Genomic DNA, 11,407 nt, shown 5'->3' on the forward strand with positions numbered 1-11,407 from the left:
ATCAGATGACCTGGCCTCCACAATCACCACCGACCTCAACTCAATTGAGATGGTTTGGGATGAGTTGGACCGCAGAGTGAAGGAAAAGCAGCCAACAAGTTCTCAGCATATGTGGTAAATCCTTCAATACTGCTGGAAAAGCATTCCAGGTGAAGCTGGTTGAGAAAATGCAAAGAGTGTGCAAAGCTGTCATCAAGTCAAGGCAAAGGGTGGCTACTTTGAAGAATCTAAAATATGACATATATTTGGGTTCGTTTAACACTTTTTTGGTTACTACATGATTCCATGTGTTATTTCATAGTCTGGTTGTCTTCACTATTATTATACAACGTAGAAAATAGTAAAAATAAAGAAAAACTTTTGACTGGTACTGTAGATCAGTAAGAAAAAACTTGCAGAAACATATGAAAAACTTAATAGAAACTTTCAGAATCTTGACTTTTGGATAAACCGCTCTTCCATTCCTAACCTTTGAGTGGTATAAGCTCACTGATCAACTCTTAAATACTGAAATTAATCTTGAGACACAATAATGGCAAATAAGTTATATTTTCTTTTTCTTCGGTCTCAGCTCAATGCTATTTAGCCTCAATGAAAGTATCTAATGTTATACATGAAGGCTCAGACAGATGTCCTCAGTCCTGACCTCAAGTCCAATGATTGTATTTCCACTGCCTCAGCACAGGAACTAGCATTGATCTGTGTATAGAAAAACACAGACAGAAAAAAAATTGCCATTAGGCACGATATGGAAGCACAGCACTTTTAAAAAGGTTAAATACTTGCAGTGTTCACTGACTTGAGCAAATGCAAAATAAAAGTTCACTTGGATTGTATGAATTCGAAAGTATGCCCTTTGCGTTACACTCTAGAGTAAGTCGAGAACACCACATTGTCCGAATCTTTCAGGGTACTTGTGCTCAATGAAATAATCAAATCAAAACGGAAATTAAGAAAACAAAAACAACATTTTAGTTTCCCGTTGATACACAATAGTGGGTGGAAAATTTGATTTCTTGATGGAAAAATGATGGTCTGGATAAGACACAAGACTTTTGAGTAAGACTATGGTCTGCATTATTGCAATGGCAAACGGACATACTGTACAAACTCAAGTAGTTAATGACATATTGTAATATACTAATATCAATCTTCTCTTCGTTGGTTTACACCATTTGCAATATTTAAATAGTTGGAGACAAAAGGCCATGGAACTAAATTAACTTAATAATTATCACAAAATATCAGGTTATTCAATTCATCTTTGAGAAAAGGACCTTTAATTATCTTAGTGATTTTTTCCCCAGCTTGATTTTCAAACCCTTTGATAACAGATTAAAAATTGAGAATATCAGTATAGTTTGAGTTTAATGAGTCAAATCTGATTAGGCAAACAGATACTGCAAATAGACACTGGGTACAAGAGTGAAACCAGTGCAGCAGTCAACCTTCAAATATCTGAAAATAAATCCATCCATTGCGCTATGTGGCAGTCAATGATCTGCTTGGTTTCTTACAGCCCTGTTCCCATGCATCACCTTCAACCTATTACATCCAGTTAAATCAGGTGTCACCAGATTCATATATAGACAATCTCTATATGGGGCTATGGCCGGGAGGGATGAGGAAGACAGGGTGAGAATGAAGAGATATGGTATGAGAAAGGACAGATAGATGGAAGGAATGAGGAAAGACAGAAGGGATGAGGAAGCACATTTATAAGGAAGGGATGAGTAGGGACAGAAAGAAGGGCTAAGGAAGGACCAACAGAAGAAAGTGACGAGTAAGGACAGAAAGAAGGAAGTGATGAGCAAGGACAGCAAGAAGGAAGGGATGAGGAAGGACAGAAATGAGGAAGGAAAGAAGGAAGGATGCGTTTTCCCTGTCTTTCAACAGGTCCACCTAAAATGATAATGCACTGCAGTGGGATATGAAAGTCATTGGTTTCTGATACCCATTTTCCAATTGATTAGCCAATAAATCTTTGAAATGCATAATTCTTAAAGGTTAATGGAATTGGTGGAAAATCAATTCCGTAGGAAAGTATTTATCGGATCCCTAAAAAAAAATGCTGCAACAATTAATGGCCGAAATTGGCATTGGATATCATTGTGTATGAATCAGAAGTAACAGATACACAAGGGGACAAGGAAGATACGATATGTTCTAGAGTTAAGATGAGCACCGCAGCGAGTACGCAGAGGCTCAGTCATTCCAATTAGCCTGTAGCCTAGCTGTCCTGTTGGTAGTGGAAAGGTTATATGCAATCCCTATGTAAAACATCTGTCAAAGAACTACCCAATCAATTCTACAATCACATCTCCTTAATCACATAAGCCTAGCTGGGATGAGTGCTATTTAGCAGGGAAGACCTCTTAAAAGGCTAATCAGTCGAAATACAAGCGAACAACATTGGAAACCCAACAGCTAATGAATCTAGAGCATGAGGCCCAAGAAATGTATGTGAAACACATACACACTCACGCATGCTCGCACACACAACATACATACACACACACACAAACACATCCTCTCTCTGGGTCACTGATGGACAAGCTGAGTATCTTGATGTGTGTACAAAATACAATTCATGTACAGTATAAATAAAATGACACTTAGGCCCTAATGCACACAGTAGAAACAGAAAAGGGTTGGGTTACAGAGTAGGCTACGAGTGGCGCATCTCCGAAAGGCGCAACGCATTTATCCAAATAGTCTCTGGACAGGGTTGATTTTTACGATGTTTACATACATTGTCTTTATAGTATTGTAATCTTTTAATAATTTGACATCGCTGTCTTGTGATATTGAAGTTGTCTCCACCTCTATTTTAACGCCTCACTAGCATGTGTCTTTATGAGACCCCCTGAAAAATCTGTGGAAAAAAAAATATTTATAAAAAAATATATATGTATTTATTTATTTAACCTTTATTTAACTAGGCAAGTCAGTTAAGACCAAATTCTTATTTACAATGACTGCCTACCAAAAGGCAAAAGGCCTCCTGCGGGGACGGGGGTTGCGATAAAAAAATAATAATCATTAAATATATAAATATAGGACAAAACACACATCACGGCAAGAGAGACAACACAACACTACATAAAGAGAGACCTAAGACAACAACATAGCTAGGAAGCAACACATGACACCATAGCATGGTAGCAACACAAAATGACAACATGGAAGCAACACAACATGGTAGCAGCACAAAACATGGTACAAACATTATTGTGCACAGACAACAGCACAAAGGGCAAGAAGCTAGAGACAACAATACATCACACAAAGCAGCCACAACTGTCAGTAAGTGTCCATCATTGAGATTGAGATGAAACTGTCCAGTTTGAGTGTTTGATGCAGCTCGTTCCAGTCGCTAGCTGCAGCGAACTGAAAAGAGGAGTGACCCAGGGATGTGTGTGCTTTGGGGACCTTTAACAGAATGTGACTGGCAGAACGGGTGTTGTATGTGGAGGATGAGGGCTGCAGTAGATATCTCAGATAGGGGGGAGTGAGGCCTAAGAGGGTTTTATAAATAAGCATCGACCAGTGGGTCTTGCGACGGGTATACAGAGATGATATACCCATATATATATATATATATATATATATAATATCATTTCACAAAAGTGGTGCACTGGGACTTTAATAGTCCTGTATTAGTGGACCAATACAGCTGTCTGCAGCACAGCGGAGACTTGTCCAGCCCCCCACCCGTTTTTATTCTAAACATTAGCATCCATTTTTATTCATAGGTCACCTTCAAATAGAAAGTGTTCATAGGCGATAGCAAAAGCATCTGTACCAAAGCAGCCATGAGTACACTCCTTTCTCAAAAGCATGAAGTCACCTTATATTCTGAATCACGATTTCAACCTTTTAATAAAATAATTGAAAGACCAAGAGTGAGATTGCTAAAAATGTCCGTCTGGATCAGTAGATTCAATCACCACACCCCCATCACACGGCTGCTTCAGACAATGTCTGTGTATGGGGAGAAAGAACTCATTCTCCAATTTCATTATTTAATAAAAAGAGACAATAGCAGTAGCTTCAAAGAGGCTGAGTATGAGGAAGGCGGGAGGCGGGGTGAAGGGAAGGGCTTCACTTCAAACCTCCCAAAAGGTCTCTGAACTCCCAAGGTTTCAATCCCCAAGTGAGTAAAAATCACATTTGAGGTGGGCGAGAGCCCATTAAAGCTGGCAGCCACATCTGGTCAAAACGATTCCAATTTCTTCTGTCAAAATCTGTCAAAGTTTTTGTAAGACAAACAAATATGAAAACAAAGCCTTTCTTCAGCAAAAAAAAGAATTTCCAGTACACTTTAATTTTTGTTGTGCACAAGGTTAATGTTTACAAAGAATGAAAAATGTACAATAATTTCTGAAAACATTGGCAAAATCTTGGCAAAAACATTGGCAAAATCAGTCAAACGTTTGGACACACCTACTCATTCAAGGGTTTTTCTTTATTTTTACTATTTCATACATCAAAACTATGAAATAACACATATGGAAACATGTAGAAACCAACAAAAGTGTTAAACAAATCAAAATATATTCTATATTTTAGATTCTTCAGAGTAGCCACCCTGCATTGATGACAGCTTTGCACACTCTTGGCATACTCTCAACCAGCTTCACCTGGAATGCTTTTGCAAAAGTCTTGAAGGAGTGCCCACACATGCTGAGCACGTGTTGGCTGCTTTTCCTTCACTCTGGGGTCCAACTCATCCCAAACCATCTCAATTGGGTTGAGGTCGGGTGATTGTGGAGGCCAGGTTATCTGATGCAGCACTCCATCACGCTCTTTCGTGGTCAAATACCCCTTACACAGCCTGGAGGTGTGTTGGGTCATTGTCCTGTTGGGGGAAAAATGATAGTCCCACTAAGCGCAAACCAGATGGGATGGCGGATCACTGTAGAATGCTGTGATAGCCATGCTGGTTAAGTGCGCCTTGAATTCTAAATAAATCACTGACAGTGTCACCAGCAAAGCACCGCCACACCATCACACCTCCTCCATACTTCACAGTGGGAACCACACATGTGGATATCATCCGTTCACCTACTCTGCGTCTCACAAAGACACCGCGGATGGAACCAAAATCTCACATTTGGACTCATCAGACCAAAGGACAGATTTCCACCGGTCTAATGTATAATGATCGTCTTTCTTGGCCCAAGCAAGTCTCTTCTTATTATTGGTGTCCTTTAGTAGCGGTTTCTTTGCAGCAATTCAACCACGAAAGCCTGATTCACACAGTCTCCTAAGAAACAGTTGATGTTGAGATGTGTCTGTTGCTTGAACTCTGTTAAGCATTTATTTGGGCTGCAATCTGAGGCTGGTAACTCTAATGAACTTATCCTCTGCAGCAGAGGTAACTCTGGGTCTTAATTTCCTGTGGCAGTACTCATGAGAGTTTCATCATAGCGCTTGATGGTTTTTGCTACTGCACTTTTTTTTTTACCGTTATTTTACCAGGTAAGTTGACTGAGAACATGTTCTCATTTGCAGCAACGACCTGGGGAATAGTTACAGGGGAGAGGAGGGGGATGAATGAGCCAATTGTAAACTGGGGATTATTAGGTGACCTTGATGGTTTTGAGGGCCAGATTGGGAATTTAGCCAGGACACCGGGGTTAACACCCCTACTCTTACGATAAGTGCCATGGGATCTTTAATGACCTCAGAGAGTCAGGACACCCGTTTAACGTCCCATCCGAAAGACGGCACCCTACACAGGGCAGTGTCCCCAATCACTGCCCTGGGGCATTGGGATATTTTTTTAGACCAGAGGAAAGAGTGCCTCCTACTGGCCCTCCAACACCACTTCCAGCAACATCTGGTCTCCCATCCAGGGACTGACCAGGACCAACCCTGCTTAGCTTCAGAAGCAAGCCAGCAGTGGTATGCAGGGTGGTATGCTGCTGCTGCTTCCCACTTGAAGAAACGTTAAAAGTTCTTTGAAATTTTGATGGTCTGTCACTGGACTACACACAATCTCTGAATGTCAAAGTGGAATTGTGTTAAGACATTTTTACAAATTAATACAAAATTAAAAGCTGAAATGTCTTGAGTCAATAAGTATTCAACCCCTTTGTTATGGCAAGCCTAAATAAGTTCCAGAGTACAAATGTGCTTAACAAGTCACATAATAAGTTGTATGGACTCACTCTGTGTGCAATAATAGTGTTTAATATAATTTTTCAAGTTATTATTTACACTTTGGATGGTGTATTAATACACCCAGTCACTACAAAGTTACAGGCGTCCTTCCTAACTCAGTTGCCGGATAGGAAGGAAACCACTCAGGGATTTCTTCATGAGGCCAATGGTGACTTTAAAACAGTTTTTAAAATTGCTGTGATAGGAGAAAACTGATGGACATTGTAGTTACTACACAATACTAACCTAATTGACAGAGGGAAAAGGAAGCCTGTCCAGAATACAAATATTCTAAAACATGCACCCTGTTAGCAACAAGGCAATAAAGTAATACTGCAGAAAATGTGGGAAAGCGATTCACTTTTTGTTCTGAATACAAAGTGTTAAGTTTAGGGAAAATCCAATACATTACGGAGTACCTCTCTATATTTCAAAGCATAGTGGTGGCTGCATCATGTTATGGGTATGCTTGTAATCGTTAAGGACAAGGTCGTTTTTCAATATAAAAAATGTATGTAATAAAGCTAAACACAGGCAAAATCCTAGATTAAAACCTGCTTCAGTCTGCTTTCCACCAGACACTGGGGGGTGAATTCACCTTTCAGCAGGACAATAACCTAAAACATGAAGCCAAATCTACACTGGAGTTGCTTAACAAGAAGACAGTGAATGTTCCTGAGTTGCCGAGTTCCAGTTTTGACTTAAATCTACTTGAAAGTCAATGGCAAGACCTGAAAATGGTTGTCTAGCAATGATCAACAACCAATTTGACAGAGCTTGAATAATTTTGAAAATAATAAAATGGGCAAATATAGGATAATCCAGGTGTGGAAAGCTCTTAGAGACTTACCCCAAAAGAGACTCACAGATGTTATTGCTGCAAAGGTGCATCTACAAAGTATTGTCTCAGGGGTGTAAATACGTATGTAAATTAGATATTTCTGTTTTCACTTTGTCATTATGGGGTATTGTGTGTAGATGGGTGAGAGAAAAAAATCTATTTAATACATTTTGAATTCAGGCTGAAACAAAATGTGAAATAAGTCAAGGGGTATGAATACTTTCTGAAGGCAATGTATGTGACATGCTGCAAATTCGAAGCCCATCTCTAGCCAGCAAAGATCCATCTAGCATTGACATGAGTGTAGGCTAAATTGTTTAGAAACAATACCGTCATTCAAATCTGATTGCTGGTAAAGTGCTTCAGTATGGGTGTTGGGCATCCATCTTAAGACATGACGTCAGCGAGGCGAGTGCCACAGTATTTTCCTTCCTTAACTCCTAGTCCATCGGCTCAGGGACTCAGTGAGCCTCTAGATCTCCAACGCCTAGAACAGCTTTACGCTTAGGCTCCTCTTGGTCTCCTCCCTCCTTGTAAGCCACCAATAACCCCTGCCTTAGGGTTGACTTCCCCACTCCCCAGCTTGCGGTTCAGAAAGTCAAAGACAGTGTGCCACCCCCAGGGTTGCATGATCGGGCATTTCTGGTTCTCTTCTTGTGGCACGACTGCTGCCCATCTTTGTTTTTGGGTCTTCCTCCCGGTGAGCTTGGCACACTGGTCCAGGGATTTACCTTTAGGCAGAACCACCGCCAGCACTGGCTCCACCCGACCCTTCAATGTTTTTCCCAGACCTGTTGGGCACAGACGCATCTATGAGCTTGCTAAGAACAGCAAATTGTAGCTTGTATCTTGAAAAACTGTTAAACTGAAAGCCTACAACAATGGCCATTTGTGCAATGTGTTACTGTGGACTTCAGGGTGCCATAACTTTACATTACCACAGTAAAATTGCTTTAGACTCAGTGTATGAGTCATATGGGAGATGGCCTTAACGAATCTGTGATTGTGTTACCATGTAGTATCCTAACTTTAATTTTTCATTAGATTGTACAACAGGAATAGACTGATGAGTTTCAGAAAAAAGGTCTTTGTTTCTGGCCATTTTGAGCCTGTAATCGAACCCACAAATGCTGATGCTCCAGATACTGCACTATGTAAGGGTTGCGGAACTGGTGGCAGTGAAGTCAGACGCAGGAGAGCAGAGATAGGTAATAGCCGGAGCAGTTTAATACAAACCCCACGGCAATACAAAAATAACCTATATGGGTACAAAACCCGACGCGCACCGGTAACATAGCGTACAAGCACTTACAAACAAACAATTCCACACAAAGACATGGTGGGAACAGAGGGTTTAAATACTCAACGATTAATGATGGGAATGGAAACCAGGTGTGTAAGAAAACAAGACAAAACAAATGTAAAATGAAAAGTGGATCGACGATGGCTAGAAGACCGGTGACGCCGACCGCCGAACACCGCTCGAACAAGGAGAGGAAACGACTTCGGTGGAAGTCGTGACACACTAGTCTAAAGAAAGCCAGTTTTATTGCTTATTTAATCAGAACAACAGTTTGCAGCTGTGCTAACATCATTGCGAAGGGTTTTCTAATGATCAATTAGCCTTTTAAAATGATAAACTTGGATTAGCTAACATAACGTGCCATTGGAACACAGGAGGGATGTTTGCTGATAATGGGCCTCTGTACGCCTATGTAGATATTCCACTAAAAATCTGTCGTTTCTAGCTACAATAGTCATTTACAACATTAACAATGTCTACACTGTATTTCTGATCAATTTGATGTTATTTTAATGGACAAATGTCCATTATTTTATTGGACTTTTCTTTCAAAAACAAGGACATTTCTAAGTGACCCCAAACTTTTGAACGGTAGTGTACGTGAAAGTGGATTCTCAGCCCTCACTAGCATGAACACTAAATACAAGCACAGACTGTGTGGAAAATGATTTACAACGGAGACTCTCTCCAATACAACCCAACATTGAAGAGTTATGTACATCCTTTCAAGCACATCCTTCTCATTAACCTGTGGTGAGTTATTCACAATTTTCGATGAACAAATAAGGTTTTATATGTAAGACGGTTAAATAAAGAGCAAAATTATTGATTATTATTATACCCTGCTCATAATAAAAGGAACACTTAAACAACACAATGTAACTCCGAGTCAATCACACTTCTGTGAAATCAAACTGTCCACTTAGGAAGCAACACTGATTGACAATACATTTCACATGCTGTTGTGCAAATGGAATAGACAAAAGGTGGAAATTATAGGCAATTAGCAAGACACCCCCAATAAAGGAATGGTTCTGCAGGTGGTGACCACAGACCACTTCTCAGTTCCTATGCTTCCTGGCTGATGTTTTGGTCACTTTTGAATGCTGGCGGTGCTTTCACTCTAGTGGTAGCATGAGACGGAGTCTACAACCCACACAAGTGGCTCAGGTAGTGCAGCTCATCCAGGATGGCACATCAATGCGAGCTGTGGCAAAAAAGGTTTGCTGTGTCTGTCAGCGTAATGTCCAGAACATGGAGGCGCTACCAGGAGACAGGCCAGTACATCAGGAGACGTGGAGGAGGCCGTAGGAGGGCAACAACCCAGCAGCAGGACCGCTACCTCCGCCTTTGAGCAGGAGGAGCACTGCCAGAGCCCTGCAAAATGACCTCCAGCAGGCCACAAATGTGCATGTGTCAGCATATGGTCCATTTTCATCCATTTTCATGAAGATGAAGGCTGTATGTTAAACAGTCTTGACTTCTTCCAACATAATGGAAAAGTGTAACTAATGTGTGTGATCATCAACCATGAGAAAATGGTTTACTGTAAGAAAAAGGACTAAAAAGTAGTGCATCTCAGACTGTGTGATGCTTTGTTTGTCTCACTAGATGGAGACATAGAGTAGAGTTTCTATGATTTGTCTGAATAATAAATGGTTCAGTCAGAGATTGGCTTTCCAACTGTCGCTCACGTGATGGGGAAGTATATTTCACCAACTTCAACTTCAACTTCAACTAAATGCTTAATATGCTTCAGATGCTGAATACACGTGGCCAGACATATTATGCCACTGAATGTGGACGCATTATCTGATTACAGGATGCAGGTGTGGTGGACATTGGACAGAGTCACACATGTTGGACATTACTGTTATTTATCATATCTATATTTAATATACAGTGTATGAAACAAGAAAACGGACCACTGTAAAAGGGAATGTCTATAGAATGGCTGCATAGATATCTCTAGCTCCCTGTCTGTGTCTGCCCTCTAGTGTCAAGACTATGTTGTACCATTACACAGAAACAAATGACTTCCTTTATCATGTCAAATAAAAATAGTTTCAGTTTTGGCCTTCATGAAAACATTAGGAAAGGAGTCTTCGCCAAAGGTAACCTACTACTTAGCTGTCATTAATCAATAGTCTCATGGTTTTCCCCCCGTGCAGGACATTTTTGCCTATGGAATTAGAAGAGACTTGTCAATGTCTGTCCACAATAGAATACATGATAAAGAAGTTTGGAAGTTGACATTCCCTATCCCTAGAATGACTTGACATTCCCTATCCCTATGATAGGCAATGGCATTGCGAGAGAGATGGGGTTGTTTGGGGGGGAGTTTAGCTCATCTGTGGTTCGTCCTGTTATCCCACCTTGGTTTCTCCTTCAGCCGGTCATTGAGCTAGGGTTGCCTGAGAGGGTATGAGATGTTGAGGAAGGAGTAGATTCAGTTGTAAGTGAACATTTAAGAACACAACACGAATTTGAATATTGAAACAATGTTGCAAATGTCGGAGAGACAGACAGGTAAGGTTTATACAAATCTCCACTGTTGAAAACTAAAGGCTAGTCTAAAAGAAATGTGAGATGTCTAATTGCTTTTTATAGTGGAGATCAAGTTCATAAATTGCCTGGCTGGGCTGATTAGACAGTCAGATGGAACAGAGTAAATAGGCATTTCAACATCAAAGCTTTAGCCGGTGGTAACTTATGGAATAGACACCGGCTGGAATGAGGTTTTAACCAATCAGCATTCAGGATTAGACCCGCCCGTTGTATAAACCAGCATAGATAACTGTATAAAGATTATAGAAGGGTTGGTTGTTTAGCAACACTGATGCGTGCGCAACTACAGTTGAAGTCGGAAGTTTACATACACTTAGGTTGGAGTCATTAAAACTCGTTTTTCAACCACTCACAAATTCCTTGTTCACAAACTATAGTTTTGGCAAGTCGGTAAGACATCTACTTTGTGCATGATACAAGACATTTTTCCAACAATTGTTTACAGACAGATTATTTCACTTATAATTCACTGTATCACAATTACAGTAGGTCAGAAGTTTACATACACTAAGTTGACTGTGCCTTTA

Source organism: Salvelinus fontinalis, chromosome 31 (genome assembly GCF_029448725.1).
Source record: "Salvelinus fontinalis isolate EN_2023a chromosome 31, ASM2944872v1, whole genome shotgun sequence".
In the NCBI taxonomy this organism is placed as follows: domain Eukaryota; kingdom Metazoa; phylum Chordata; class Actinopteri; order Salmoniformes; family Salmonidae; genus Salvelinus; species Salvelinus fontinalis.